The sequence below is a fragment of the Leopardus geoffroyi genome, chromosome D1 (genome assembly GCF_018350155.1).
Source record: "Leopardus geoffroyi isolate Oge1 chromosome D1, O.geoffroyi_Oge1_pat1.0, whole genome shotgun sequence".
NCBI classification, from domain to species: Eukaryota; Metazoa; Chordata; class Mammalia; order Carnivora; family Felidae; genus Leopardus; species Leopardus geoffroyi.
The window spans coordinates 54,562,377-54,573,868 of record NC_059329.1 but is presented as its reverse complement, the minus strand read 5'-3'; the positions used below and the strand labels follow the sequence as shown (position 1 = coordinate 54,573,868).

The 11,492-nt window shown below is 42.1% G+C and overlaps 1 long non-coding RNA gene across 1 annotated transcript; it reads left to right on the top strand.

The window, feature by feature from the left end:
• The first annotated feature begins 69 nt into the window (after positions 1–69).
• LOC123601112 lies at positions 70–4,890 on the top strand. The gene is made up of 3 exons (XR_006713972.1): positions 70–283; positions 570–627; positions 4,542–4,890. It is a non-coding gene; the product is annotated as an uncharacterized LOC123601112 (long non-coding RNA).
• Positions 4,891–11,492: the final 6,602 nt, after the last annotated feature.

Genomic DNA, 11,492 nt, shown 5'->3' with positions numbered 1-11,492 from the left:
ATTTGAGCCCCGTCCACCCGAGAGAGAGACGTTCTGGGGCACGGTCTCGGAGGCCTGAGGGGACTGGGCGGCGTTGGTCACGTGACCCCAGACCCCTCCCCCTCGCCCTTCCTAAGGCTCCAGGCTGGAAATAACTGAGCTCTCTCTCCCAAGTGCTAGTGCTGCGTTGTCACAGCAACCCTTTGACAGTGGAAGCACGATGAATAATAAACTCCTTTTTCTACAGAAGAGGAAACCGAGGCCTGAGCCTTGGATGGGAATCAAAGACCACACTCTTCTAGAGGTTAGAGAGCTCGTAACTGGGTTCACGGCTCTTCTAGCTTGCGCGGGCCTCATCCCAACCTGTCCACATCTCAACATAACAGCCGCGCCCCCGACGTCACTCTGGGTCCTGAAGCTGCCCCTGTGCGGGAGCTGCGTGTCCCCCGCCCAGTCTCAGGCAGGCAAACGAGCCCAAATTGGTAATTAACTCTGGGCAAAGAGTTGGCTGTGTCAGAGAGGAGATGGGGCGCTAAGGGGAAAAGAATTAGTACTTCGGATTTGAAACTCTTGCTTTGTTTCTTTGTTAGGCACTGAAGAACGAAGTAACAAGAACAATGAAAACTTTAATCAGAATAATAGCAAAAGGTAACTGAGTGTTAGGTGCCAGGCACTGTTCCAGGCACCTTCCCAGTATTATTTCATTTCCTCTTTATGCCAATTATATGGGAAAGTGACTATTGATCCAGTTTTACAAATAGGAGGCCTGAAGCATTAAACTGAAGAGCAAGACTTTAGCCGTGAGAGACCTAGTGGAATTCAAGGAGGTCAGTCTCTAGGCCAAACTTTTCTTGCCTGTAAAATCAGTATGATCATACCTGTGCTGTAGCACTGTTGAGGCTGGATGGGCAGACATGTGGAGTAGCTGTATTTCTATCTGTTGACTAGAGGAGTGTTCGATTTTTTTAAACTGGGATTCGTTTGTTGGTAGCAAGACTAGAGGAGGGGCACTCTGAGCAGGGAGAGTATTAGGAAGTTGTTGCTATAGTATAGGTGAGAGAGTAGCAGTAAGAATGGAAATGGAATAGAGTCTAGAGCTATTACAAAGGTGAAGTCCTCAGAATCTGGAGGGAGACTGAGGGAAAGAAGGTGGCGAAAATGAAGAAGAGGATGGATGAAGAAAAGAAGCCAAGGATGATTTCCAGGCAAAGTGATTGGATGCTGGTTCATTTCTCCAAGATGGAGAATCCAGGAGGAAAAGTAAGCTTTGAGAGTAGCTAACAATCTAATACAGGAAATGGAGAATTTCAGGGTTCCTGGGACAGCTGCACGCGGTTGGCTATATAGTAAAACAGTCAGTGCTTTGCTCAGAAACAGAATCCCCCAAATCATGCAGAGAGAAAATTGGCTAAAACCTGTATAATAATTTCATATCAACTTGACATAGTTTTTATAGTGTCGTTAAAAAGCAATTGTCTCTGGGCACCTGGGTGGCTCAGTCGGTTAAGTGACTGACCGGTTCAGATCATGATCGCACAGTTCGTAAGTTGGAGCCTGGCGTCTGGCTCTGTGTGGACAGCTCAGAGCCTGGAGCCTAGCTTCTGTGTCTCCCTCTCTTTCTGCCCCTTCCCCGCTGACACTCTGTTTCTCTCTCTCTCTCAAAAATAAGTAAATATTTTTTTAAAAAATACTAAAAAAAAAAAAAGGAGGATTGTCTCACAGCAAAACATTTTATTCAAGTTAATGACTGAAGAAAAGGGATCTTAGCTATGACAAGGAACTCTTCACCTGTTACAGTCTCAGAGGAAGTATCCAAGCATATGTACATCAAAGGGAAGCATATAACCAAGAATTTAAAGAAGGGCAGGATTTGTTCCTTTACTTCCTATATAAATCCCTATAAGTAATAAAAGTAGACACTTAAGTCTCACATGTGTATACTGTTTTACTTGTCAGAAGAATGCTCTCACCCATTCTCTCTTTTGGTCTTTATAATAATTCTGTGATGTATGCAAGGTGGCTGCTATCATGCTCACTGTATAGATGAGAAAACTGAAGATCAGAGCAATTAAGTGATTTGCTGCGGTCTACATTACTAGTATGCAGCTAGAAATTAAATTCCTGCCTTTTAATGTCAAGCTTAATGTCTTCACTACAAACCATCACCTTTTAGAACTAGTTGGCAGAGAGGTATAAAGATGTTCCTGCCTTTTGGCGATAGTAAGAATTAAGCTTCCTATAAATCCATTCTTACTAGGATCACACCCTTGATATGTACTCTTAAGACTCTTGGGGGTGCCTTTGTGGCTCAGTTGGTTGACCATTGTACTCTTGATCTCAGCTTGGGTCATGATCCCAAGGTCGTGGGATTGAGTCCTGTGTTGGGCTCTGTCCTGACTGTGAAGCTTGCTTAAGATTCTCTCTCCCTCTCCCTTTGCCCCTCTCCCCTGCTTACATACACACACTCCCTTTCTCTGGAAAAAAAGAGGCAGGGGGTATGTGGCTCTTGAATAAGTGATAGAGTTGAAAGAAGGAAAACTACTAAAGTGTGTACCAGGACTGGCTATCTTCTGAGACCTCCAGCCTTCCATACTAGTATCTGACACATTGTGGCTCATGACTGGGACCTCAGAGGGAGCTATCAGCTGGAATACCTTTAAATAGCGTCTCCATGGGGCCTGAGCTTCCTCACAGCATGGTAGCTGGGATTTGAAGTGGAGAGTCCCAAAAAAGAGACTGATAGAAGCTGCATGCCTCTTCTAACCTAGCCTTGGAAGTTACAGAGAGTGACAACAGGTAGGGTCTGCTGGGTTTTTCTTTTTCTTTTTTCTTTTTTTTTTTTTTTGTTTTAATATTTATTTTTGAGAGAGAGAGAGAGAGAGAGAGAGAGAGAGAGAGAGAGAGAACACAAGCAGGCAAGGGACAGAGAAAGAGGAGGACAGAGGATCCGAAGCAGGCTCCATGCTGACAGCAGAGAGCCCAATGTGGGGCTCAAACTCACCAACTGTGAGATCATGACATGAGCTGAAGTTGGATGCTTAACTGACTGAGCCACCCAGGTGCCCCTCTTTTTCTTTATAAATGAACTTTGTAGTATGATCTGCCATGGAATACCTGCACCCTTGGCTGCCACCTTGACTACAGCTTTGGGAGAGACTTTGAGGCAGAAACACCCAGCTAAATGGTCCAGGTTCTTGACCCACAGAAACTGTGAGATAATATTTGTTATTTTAAGTCACTAAGTTTTAGCAATAACTGATAGATTAGCTAAAGAGAAGTGAGAAAGAACCTTGAATAGACTTTAGTCACTGTGCTTCTCCTTATACACTTGACTTGGCAAACTTACCCATGCCCATGGTTTGAACTACCCTGTGTAGGTAACTCCCCAATCTCTATCTCCATCCCAAAACTCTCTTCAACTATAGACTTTTACATCCTGCAGCCTGCTAGACATCTCCATTTGGGGGTTCCACAGACCCTTCTCATTCGGCTTATCAAAAATTGAACTTGTAGGGGCGCCTGGGTGGTGCAGTCGGTTAAGCGTCCGACTTCAGCCAGGTCACGATCTCGCGGTCCGTGAGTTCGAGCCCCGCGTCGGGCTCTGGGCTGATGGCTCGGAGCCTGGAGCCTGTTTCCGATTCTGTGTCTCCCTCTCTCTCTGCCCCTCCCCCGTTCATGCTCTGTCTCTCTCTGTCCCAAAAATAAATAAACGTTGAAAAAAAATTAAAAAAAAAAAATTGAACTTGTAAACTATGGACTTTGAGTGACAATGCTGTGTCTCAGTGTGAGTTCATCGGTTGCAACAAATGTACGTCTGTGGTGGGGAATGTTGATAATGAGGGAAGTGAGGCATGACTGGGGGAGTACTGGGAAATCTGTGTACCATCTGCTCAATTTTGTTTTGAACCTAAAATTGCTCTAAAAAATCGTATCAATAAAAATTTGAATTTACCATCTTCTCATTCAACTCTGCTGTTTCTCTAGCATCTTATTATATGGAAAAATACCACCTTACATTTAGGTGCTCAAGTTAGAAACCTTGAATCTATCCATTTGACCTTATTCTCCCTCACTCTTCATATTCAGTAATAATAATTAATTATAATTTATAATAATTATAATAGGAACAAAAACAGCAACTAACATTTATGGAGGGCTTACTGTATGATAGGTACTCACTGTTCCAAGCAATTTATGTGTATCAGTCTTCATAGCAGCCCTAGGAAACATATACTCTCATGATTCCTGTTTTACAGATAAGAAAACAAGTCAGGATGAAGTAACTTGCCCAAGTCTATACCTACTAAGTGGCAGAGCTTGATTTACAATCTATGCTGTTAGGCAGCAAAGCCTGCACACTTCATTTTACTGCCTCCAATCAACCAAGTTCTGTCGCCTCTTAACTCCTGTCTCATGAATCTGAGTCTCATTTCTCCTCCACTATTGTGCATTCAGGTCCTCTCTGTGTTAAGCCGCTATAAGAGCATCCAAACTGTTGGCTGAACCCAGAGGCCTCATAGTCTTTGGGAAAGAGACATAAGAATTATATTCTCATGTGGTAGGTGCTGTATTGAAGTCTGCACCAAGTACCGTGGGATTGCCCTTTGTGAGAATCCAGAGAACTTCTAGGAGAACATGATGTTTGAGTTGCGTCTTGAGGATGGGGAGTTCAAAGATAAAGAAAAGCATACGTAGAGGTAATTCCATTTCATCGCACAAAGGAAGGAGCATGTAGTGTTTGAGGGACTGCAAGAATTTGTGTGTGGCACATGATGGCATGGTGGGGCTGGAAAGTCGGCCAAGATGGGCTGGGAAGGGCCATGTATATAGGAAGCCCTTGGCATTCATGAATGACTTGCCACCAATTATCCCTCAAATCTGTAACAATTTGCTAAAACAAAGGTGGGATGATGAATGAGCCTAGCTGACTGCCCTGCACTTGCACTCAACTTAGCTTCCTTGCCTCTTACCATGACTTAAGGTACCTTTCCACTCTCAGAAAATTATACTTCACTGTTTTGGGTTTCTTTTGGCAGGGGAGGGGGTGGTTGGAGGAGAGGGTACGATACACGCTATGGTGATATTCCTGAATTTAAGAATTTGAGAAGGTCTCTGTTAACATGCATGGACAATGCCACATGTGAGCAAAAGTTAACTTTTACAAGGTAATGGGTGATGAATATAAATAAACAGAAAGATAAGTAAAATTAAATAGATGAAGAAAAAACATGAATCAGGAAAAAAAACTACAGAGAAAGTAAAAATCATAAAGTGAGAAAACAAATTAGAGTAGTGATTTTGTATTCTGTGCTAGCCCAGGTACTTACATTTGTTGTCACACCTATCATGGGCTTTTAACTTTAAAAGGAATTGCTCCAGGGGCACCTGGGTGGCTCAGTCAGCTAAGCGTCTAACTTCGGCTCAGGTCATGATCTCTCGGTTCATGAGTTCAAGACCTGCATTGGGCTCTGTGCTGATAGCTCAGAGCCTGGAGCCTGCTTCACATTCTGTGTGTCTTTCTCTTTCTGTCCCCCGCCCACCCCACTCTGTCTCTCACTCTCTCAAAAAGTAAATAAACAAACAGGGGTACCTGGGTGGCTCAGTCAGTTGAGCAACTGACTTTGGCTCAGGTCATGATCTCACGGTTTGTGAGTTTGAGTCCTGCGTCGGGCTCTGTGCTGACAGCTCAGAGCCTGGAGCCTGGAGCCTGCTCCCGATTCTGTGTCTCCCTCTCTCTCTGCCCCTCCCCCGCTCATGCTCTGTCTCTCTCTCTCTGTCAAAAATAAATAAACATTTTTTAAAAAGTTTTTTTTAAAAAAAGTAAATAAACATTATTAATAATAATAAAATGAAATAATTGCTTCTGGGGCACCCAAGTGGCTCAATCAGTTAAATGTCCGACTTCGGCTCAGGTCATGATCTCATGGCTCGTAAGCTCAAGTCCTGCATCGGGCTGTATGCTGACACAGCTGAGAGCCTGGAGCCTGCTTCAGATTCTCTCTCTCTCTCTCTCTCTCTCTCTCTCTCTCTCCCTCTCTCTCTCTCTCTCTGCCCCTCCCCCACTTGCTCTGTCTCTCTCAAAAAAAAAAAAACAAAAAAAAACAGAAAATAGGAATTGCTCCTATCCCATTGATTTTTCGAACATATGGTTTAAGAAGTTAATCCACTTAATAATGCTTCACAACTCCTATTGCTTACACACCAAGGTGCCAGGCAACATAGTCTCCCACCGTGTACAGGGTTTTCAGAAGAAGGTTAACATTAAGGTTGTAAGGTTCATTTCAGTTTCCTTCTTTGTCCTTCACTTGCAGGGTAAGGATTATCAGGGAAGATGGGAAATCTTGGAACAGGCCCAGGAAGTGAGTTCAGGCAGTGATGCCCTTTTTTTTTTAACAAACCACTAAGGTCCCTCTTTTTAATTTTTTTTATTTTTTCAACGTTTATTTATTTTTGGGACAGAGAGAGACAGAGCATGAACGGGGGAGGGGCAGAGAGAGAGGGAGACACAGAATCGGAAACAGGCTCCAGGCTCTGAGCCATCAGCCCAGAGTCCGACGCGGGGCTCGAACTCACGGACCGCGAGATCGTGACCTGGCTGAAGTCGGATAAGGTCCCTCTTTTAAATGTATAGCTAGTAGGAATCACGCAGGGCATCACTTCACATCAGCAGACATTGTTTCGGATGCCAGAATGAGTCTGAATGAAAAAGTGACCTAAACTGAAGAAAGCAGCTCATGTTACAACATTCGGTGGCAGAGATCTGCTGACCAGAGGTAGCAATTTAAGAAACAATGAGTTTCAAACTAACCTATTAGGGTCTAGGGCCGGTGGGACGGCGTCCTCAGCTGCCATTGCCTTTCTCTACTGAAAACCTTCCATGTCCCCTCAGGCCTGCTGCTGACCAAGGAGCAGAGTGTGCTCTTTATTGTTAAAGCTTCCCGCATGCCTGGGTCATCTGGCTTTTAGAGATAATGGGGTGTTTTATTTGGTTCTATAAACTAATTTATTATGAAGGACCTTTATTCAGAAAGATCTTAATTTTTTTAATCTGCAAATAAAAAATACCGGAGAGAAATGCACTAACATTTTGAGTGGTTATTTCTGAGTGGTGGTGATGTGACTATTTAATTTTTCTTACTCTGTCTACTATAAGCATATATAAATTATCAATAAAGGAAAAAACTTTATTTAAAAAGGCTAATAATGGGAGAAACTCTAGGACTTAAGAGAATTGGCCTTCTCTGTTATTAATGGTTTTCAGACAGAAACCTGAAATGGCTCGTTGGGATGACTAGTAGCTTCTTACCCAAGAAACAGTGAGGCTGAGTGCTTTCTCATAAACATGCAAGCTTAGTGGGGTTATTATCTATGCCTTTGCATTAAAAGAAGTGTAATAGAATAATCTTAGAAAAATACTTAATCTGTGAGCCTTGGTTTTCTCATCTGTAAAATGGTAACAATACCGCTTCTACCTGTGATTAGGTGAATAAGTGAGATTTATTTTTATTTAAAAAAATTTTTTTAAATGTTCTTTTAAATTTATTTTTGTGAGAGAGACGGACAGAGTGCGAGTGGGGGAAAGGCAGAGAGAGAGGGAGACACAGAATCAGAAGCAGGCTCCAGACTCTGAGCTGTCAGCACAGAGCCCGATGCGTGGCTCGAACCCACAAACTGTGAGATCATGACCTGAGCCAAAGTCGATGCTCAACCGACTGAGCCACCCAGGTGCCCCAGAGAAGTGAGATTTATTTTTAAATGAATTAAATATATAAGGCATTTTGCTAGGCATTGAGGATTGAGAGCAGATAGCCCTTGCCTATTTTAAGTTCAAACAGTAGATGGAAAAACAATTACTATTGTTTAATAGTAATTAACTGTTACTTTTTAGTAATAAAAAGAGAGACAGAGCATGAACAGGGGAGGGGCAGAGAGAGAGGGAGACACAGAGTCCCAAGCAGGCTCCAGGCTCCAAGCCATCAGCACAGAGCCCGACGTGGGGCTTGAACCCACGAACCACAAGATCATGACCTGAGTCGGATGCTTAACTGACTGAGCCACCATGCGCCCCTTCCTACAAAATTACAGTAATCCAGACTGTGTAGTATTGGCATAAGGATAGCTGTATAGATCAGTGGAATAAAATTAAGAGTCCAGAAGTAAACCCATACATTTCTGGCCCACTGTGTTTTGACAAGGATGCCAAGGGAATCCAATGAGGGAAAGAACAGCTTTTTCAACAAATGGCGCTGGTACAACTAGATAGCCACATGCAAAAGAATGAATTCGGATCTCTGACCCCTTATACAAAAACAATTCAGAATGGGCCAATCACCTAAACTTAAGAGCTAAACCTATAAAACATAAATTTTTGTGACATTGCATTAGGCAACAGTTTCTTAGGTATGACATCCAAAGCATGAGTAAACAAACAAACAAAAAAAACCCCAAATTGGACATCACCAAAATTAACAACTTTTGTGTCAAAGGGCACCGTCAAAGAAAGTAAAAAGACAAGTTGAAGAACCGAAGAGAATATTTGCAAGTCATGTATTTGGTAAGGGTTGGTATATAGAAAGGACTCATAACTGAAGAACAAAAATACAGATAACCCCATTTAAAAAATGGGCAAAGGATCTGAACAGATGTTTCTGAAAAGAAGTTAAACAATTGGCCAATAAGCACAGGAGAAGATGCTCAATATCACTAATCATCTAGGAAATGCAACTCAAAACCACAGTGAGAAACTACTTCATAGCCAGTAGGATGGCTGTAATAATAATAATAATAATAATAATAAAAGATTGAATCGTAAGTGTTCTCTGATGTGGAGAAACTGGAACCCTCCTGCATTGCCAGTGGGAAGATAAAAAGATACAGATACCTATAAACAGTTCAGCAGTTCCTGAAAATGTGAAACAAGAGTTACCATATAATGTAGCAATTTAATTCCCAGATACGTAAGAGAACTGAAAACATTTCCACACAAAAACCTGTACTCCAATATTTGTTATTCATAATAGCCCCAGAGTGGAAACAATCCAAATATCCATCAACTGCTGAAGATAAACAAAATGGATGCATAAATAATGTAGTAGAATATTGTTCATCCATAAAAAGGAATGAAGTACTGATTCATACTAAAACATAGATGAAGTCAGGACGCCTAGGTAGCTCAGTCAGTTAAGTTTCCAACTTTTGATCTTGGCTCAGTTTCATGAGTTCAAGCCCTGTATCAGGCTCCGTGTGGTCAGCGCAGAGCCTGCTTGGGATTCTCTGTCTTCCTTTCTCTCTGCTTCCCCTCCCCCGCCCCCAACTCTCTCTCTCAAAATAAATAAATAAATAAATTAAAAAAAAAAAACCATGAAGTCATGAAAACATGCTAAATGAAAGAAGTCAGACAAAAAAGCTCACATATTATGATTCCATTTATATAAAATGTCCAGAATAGGCAAATCCTTACAGACAGTAGATTAGTGGTTGCCAGGGTCTGAGGGGAAGGGGAGAATGGGGAATAGTAATACTGAGCTAGTAATATATTGGGTTTCTTTTGGGGGTGGAGACAACCTTGTGAATATATTAAAGACCATTAAATTGTACATCTTGAAATGGTGCATTTTATGGCATGTGAATTATATCTCAATTAAAAAAACCAAGAAGAATGGTTTTTAAATGAAATTTATGAGAACTTTTGGAAGTCACTGCATAAGCACATCCAGATTATTGGAAGTGGCTGTGTCTCTGAGAGGACAATCATTACAAAGACGGATTCCTAGCCTTCTCTTCCTCTCTCGTATGCCTTTTCTGGTTGTGGGTCCATGTCTTTTTGGCACTATCCTCATTCTGCTTACAACATCTCCCAGCTAAAACTCCAGCCCTGCCTTCTGGATCAGTCTGAATCTGAAGCCAACTTTCCAATTTTCCAGAATTGAGCCAGCTTGCTTCTCTCTTCATTGTTGGTAAACCCTTGTTACCATCAAAATTCATCCTTAGGGGGGGAAAAAACTAGCCTTGAAATATAGAAAGTTTACTTTAAATTTTTTTTTCAACGTTTATTTATTTTTGGGACAGAGAGAGACAGAGCATGAACGGGGGAGGGGCAGAGAGAGAGGGAGACACAGAATCGGAAACAGGCTCCAGGCTCTGAGCCATCAGCCCAGAGCCCGACGCGGGGCTCGAACTCACAGACCGCGAGATCGTGACCTGGCTGAAGTCGGACGCTTAACCGACTGCGCCACCCAGGCGCCCCTAGAAAGTTTACTTTAAACTAGAGACAGCACAGGTTCTAATCAGGTTCTAACATCATTAATCAAGTGCTTCCTCTTTTTTTTTTTTTTTTTTTTTTAAATAGAGTAAGAGCTATTTGATTGCATGAGTCCATGGTGCAATTAGTGGTATCCTACTAGAAGGCAGTAATGCCAAAGAGAAAAGAAAATGGACATTTCAACAGAAAGATACAAAACAATTGCAGGGAAAAGCAAGAACATCTCCCCTGTTTTAAGTTTCAGCTACCTGTAACAGTTGTTCCTAATGTTGGAGTTCAAGTATGCTGCTGCGAAGCCTGCTGATTTCCCAGAGTTTCTTTTAGGAATTTCTGACATTTCAGCGAGTCTTCAAATATAGTTTAACATTTCTATAATCTGTTTGTTTTAAAGACTGGCAGTCAAATAAGAAATAACTGAGAGGCAGAGTGGATGGAAGACAGGGTGGTACTTCTGTTTTCCAGGATAGAGGTTTGCATAGAAAGGAGTATAGAGAGGTGGAGATCAGAGAGAGAGCACTGAGATGTGAGGACCCGTAGGAGGCAAGAGGGAAGGGGCCAGATGAGGGATACAGAAGGGATGTGACAAAAACAGGAGACGCCTCCTTCTTGGAGACATGCTGGAGAGAAGGACGAGTGCTTGAGTGTGGATAAAGTAGCTCTGAAACGGGCAAGAGGAACAACAAGGAAGCTATAGGTGGCCTATACTGTGAACTAGTAGGTTCCTAGTTAACCTTTCATTTGGATATGACTTTCTGTTCTAAAATAATGCTGCAAATATTAGGTTACATCCCCTTAGAGTGTTCTTTCTCTTTGATTTTCATTTAGACTTGTAGGTCCTTAAAGAGCTCATGAAAAGTCATTAACGAGTCAAAATGAGACAGGCATTCATTTCACCCAACACTTAATTTAGCTTCACTAGAATATTCTCATTATTTTTTATAATTGTGCCTGTACTAAATGGTCCCAGCATAGTACACCAATTCTTGGTTTTATAAGACAAGAACTCTTCTATATCCTCTGGTCTCATAATCCGAAAGAGGTGTGGGCTGATAGCCATTCTCTAGATTCAGTAGACTCCAGTAGACTCCTTTAAATTCTCTCAAGGCTGCCACAGCACTGTCACCTCCACTTAACTGATTGTGTTTAAGTGAAATTTTCAAATAAACCACTGAGAAACATTGCAGCTGGTCATTTCTTGCCAGCATAGATCATCTTTCATTCCATTATGTGAAATTCTGATTTAAAAACTGCT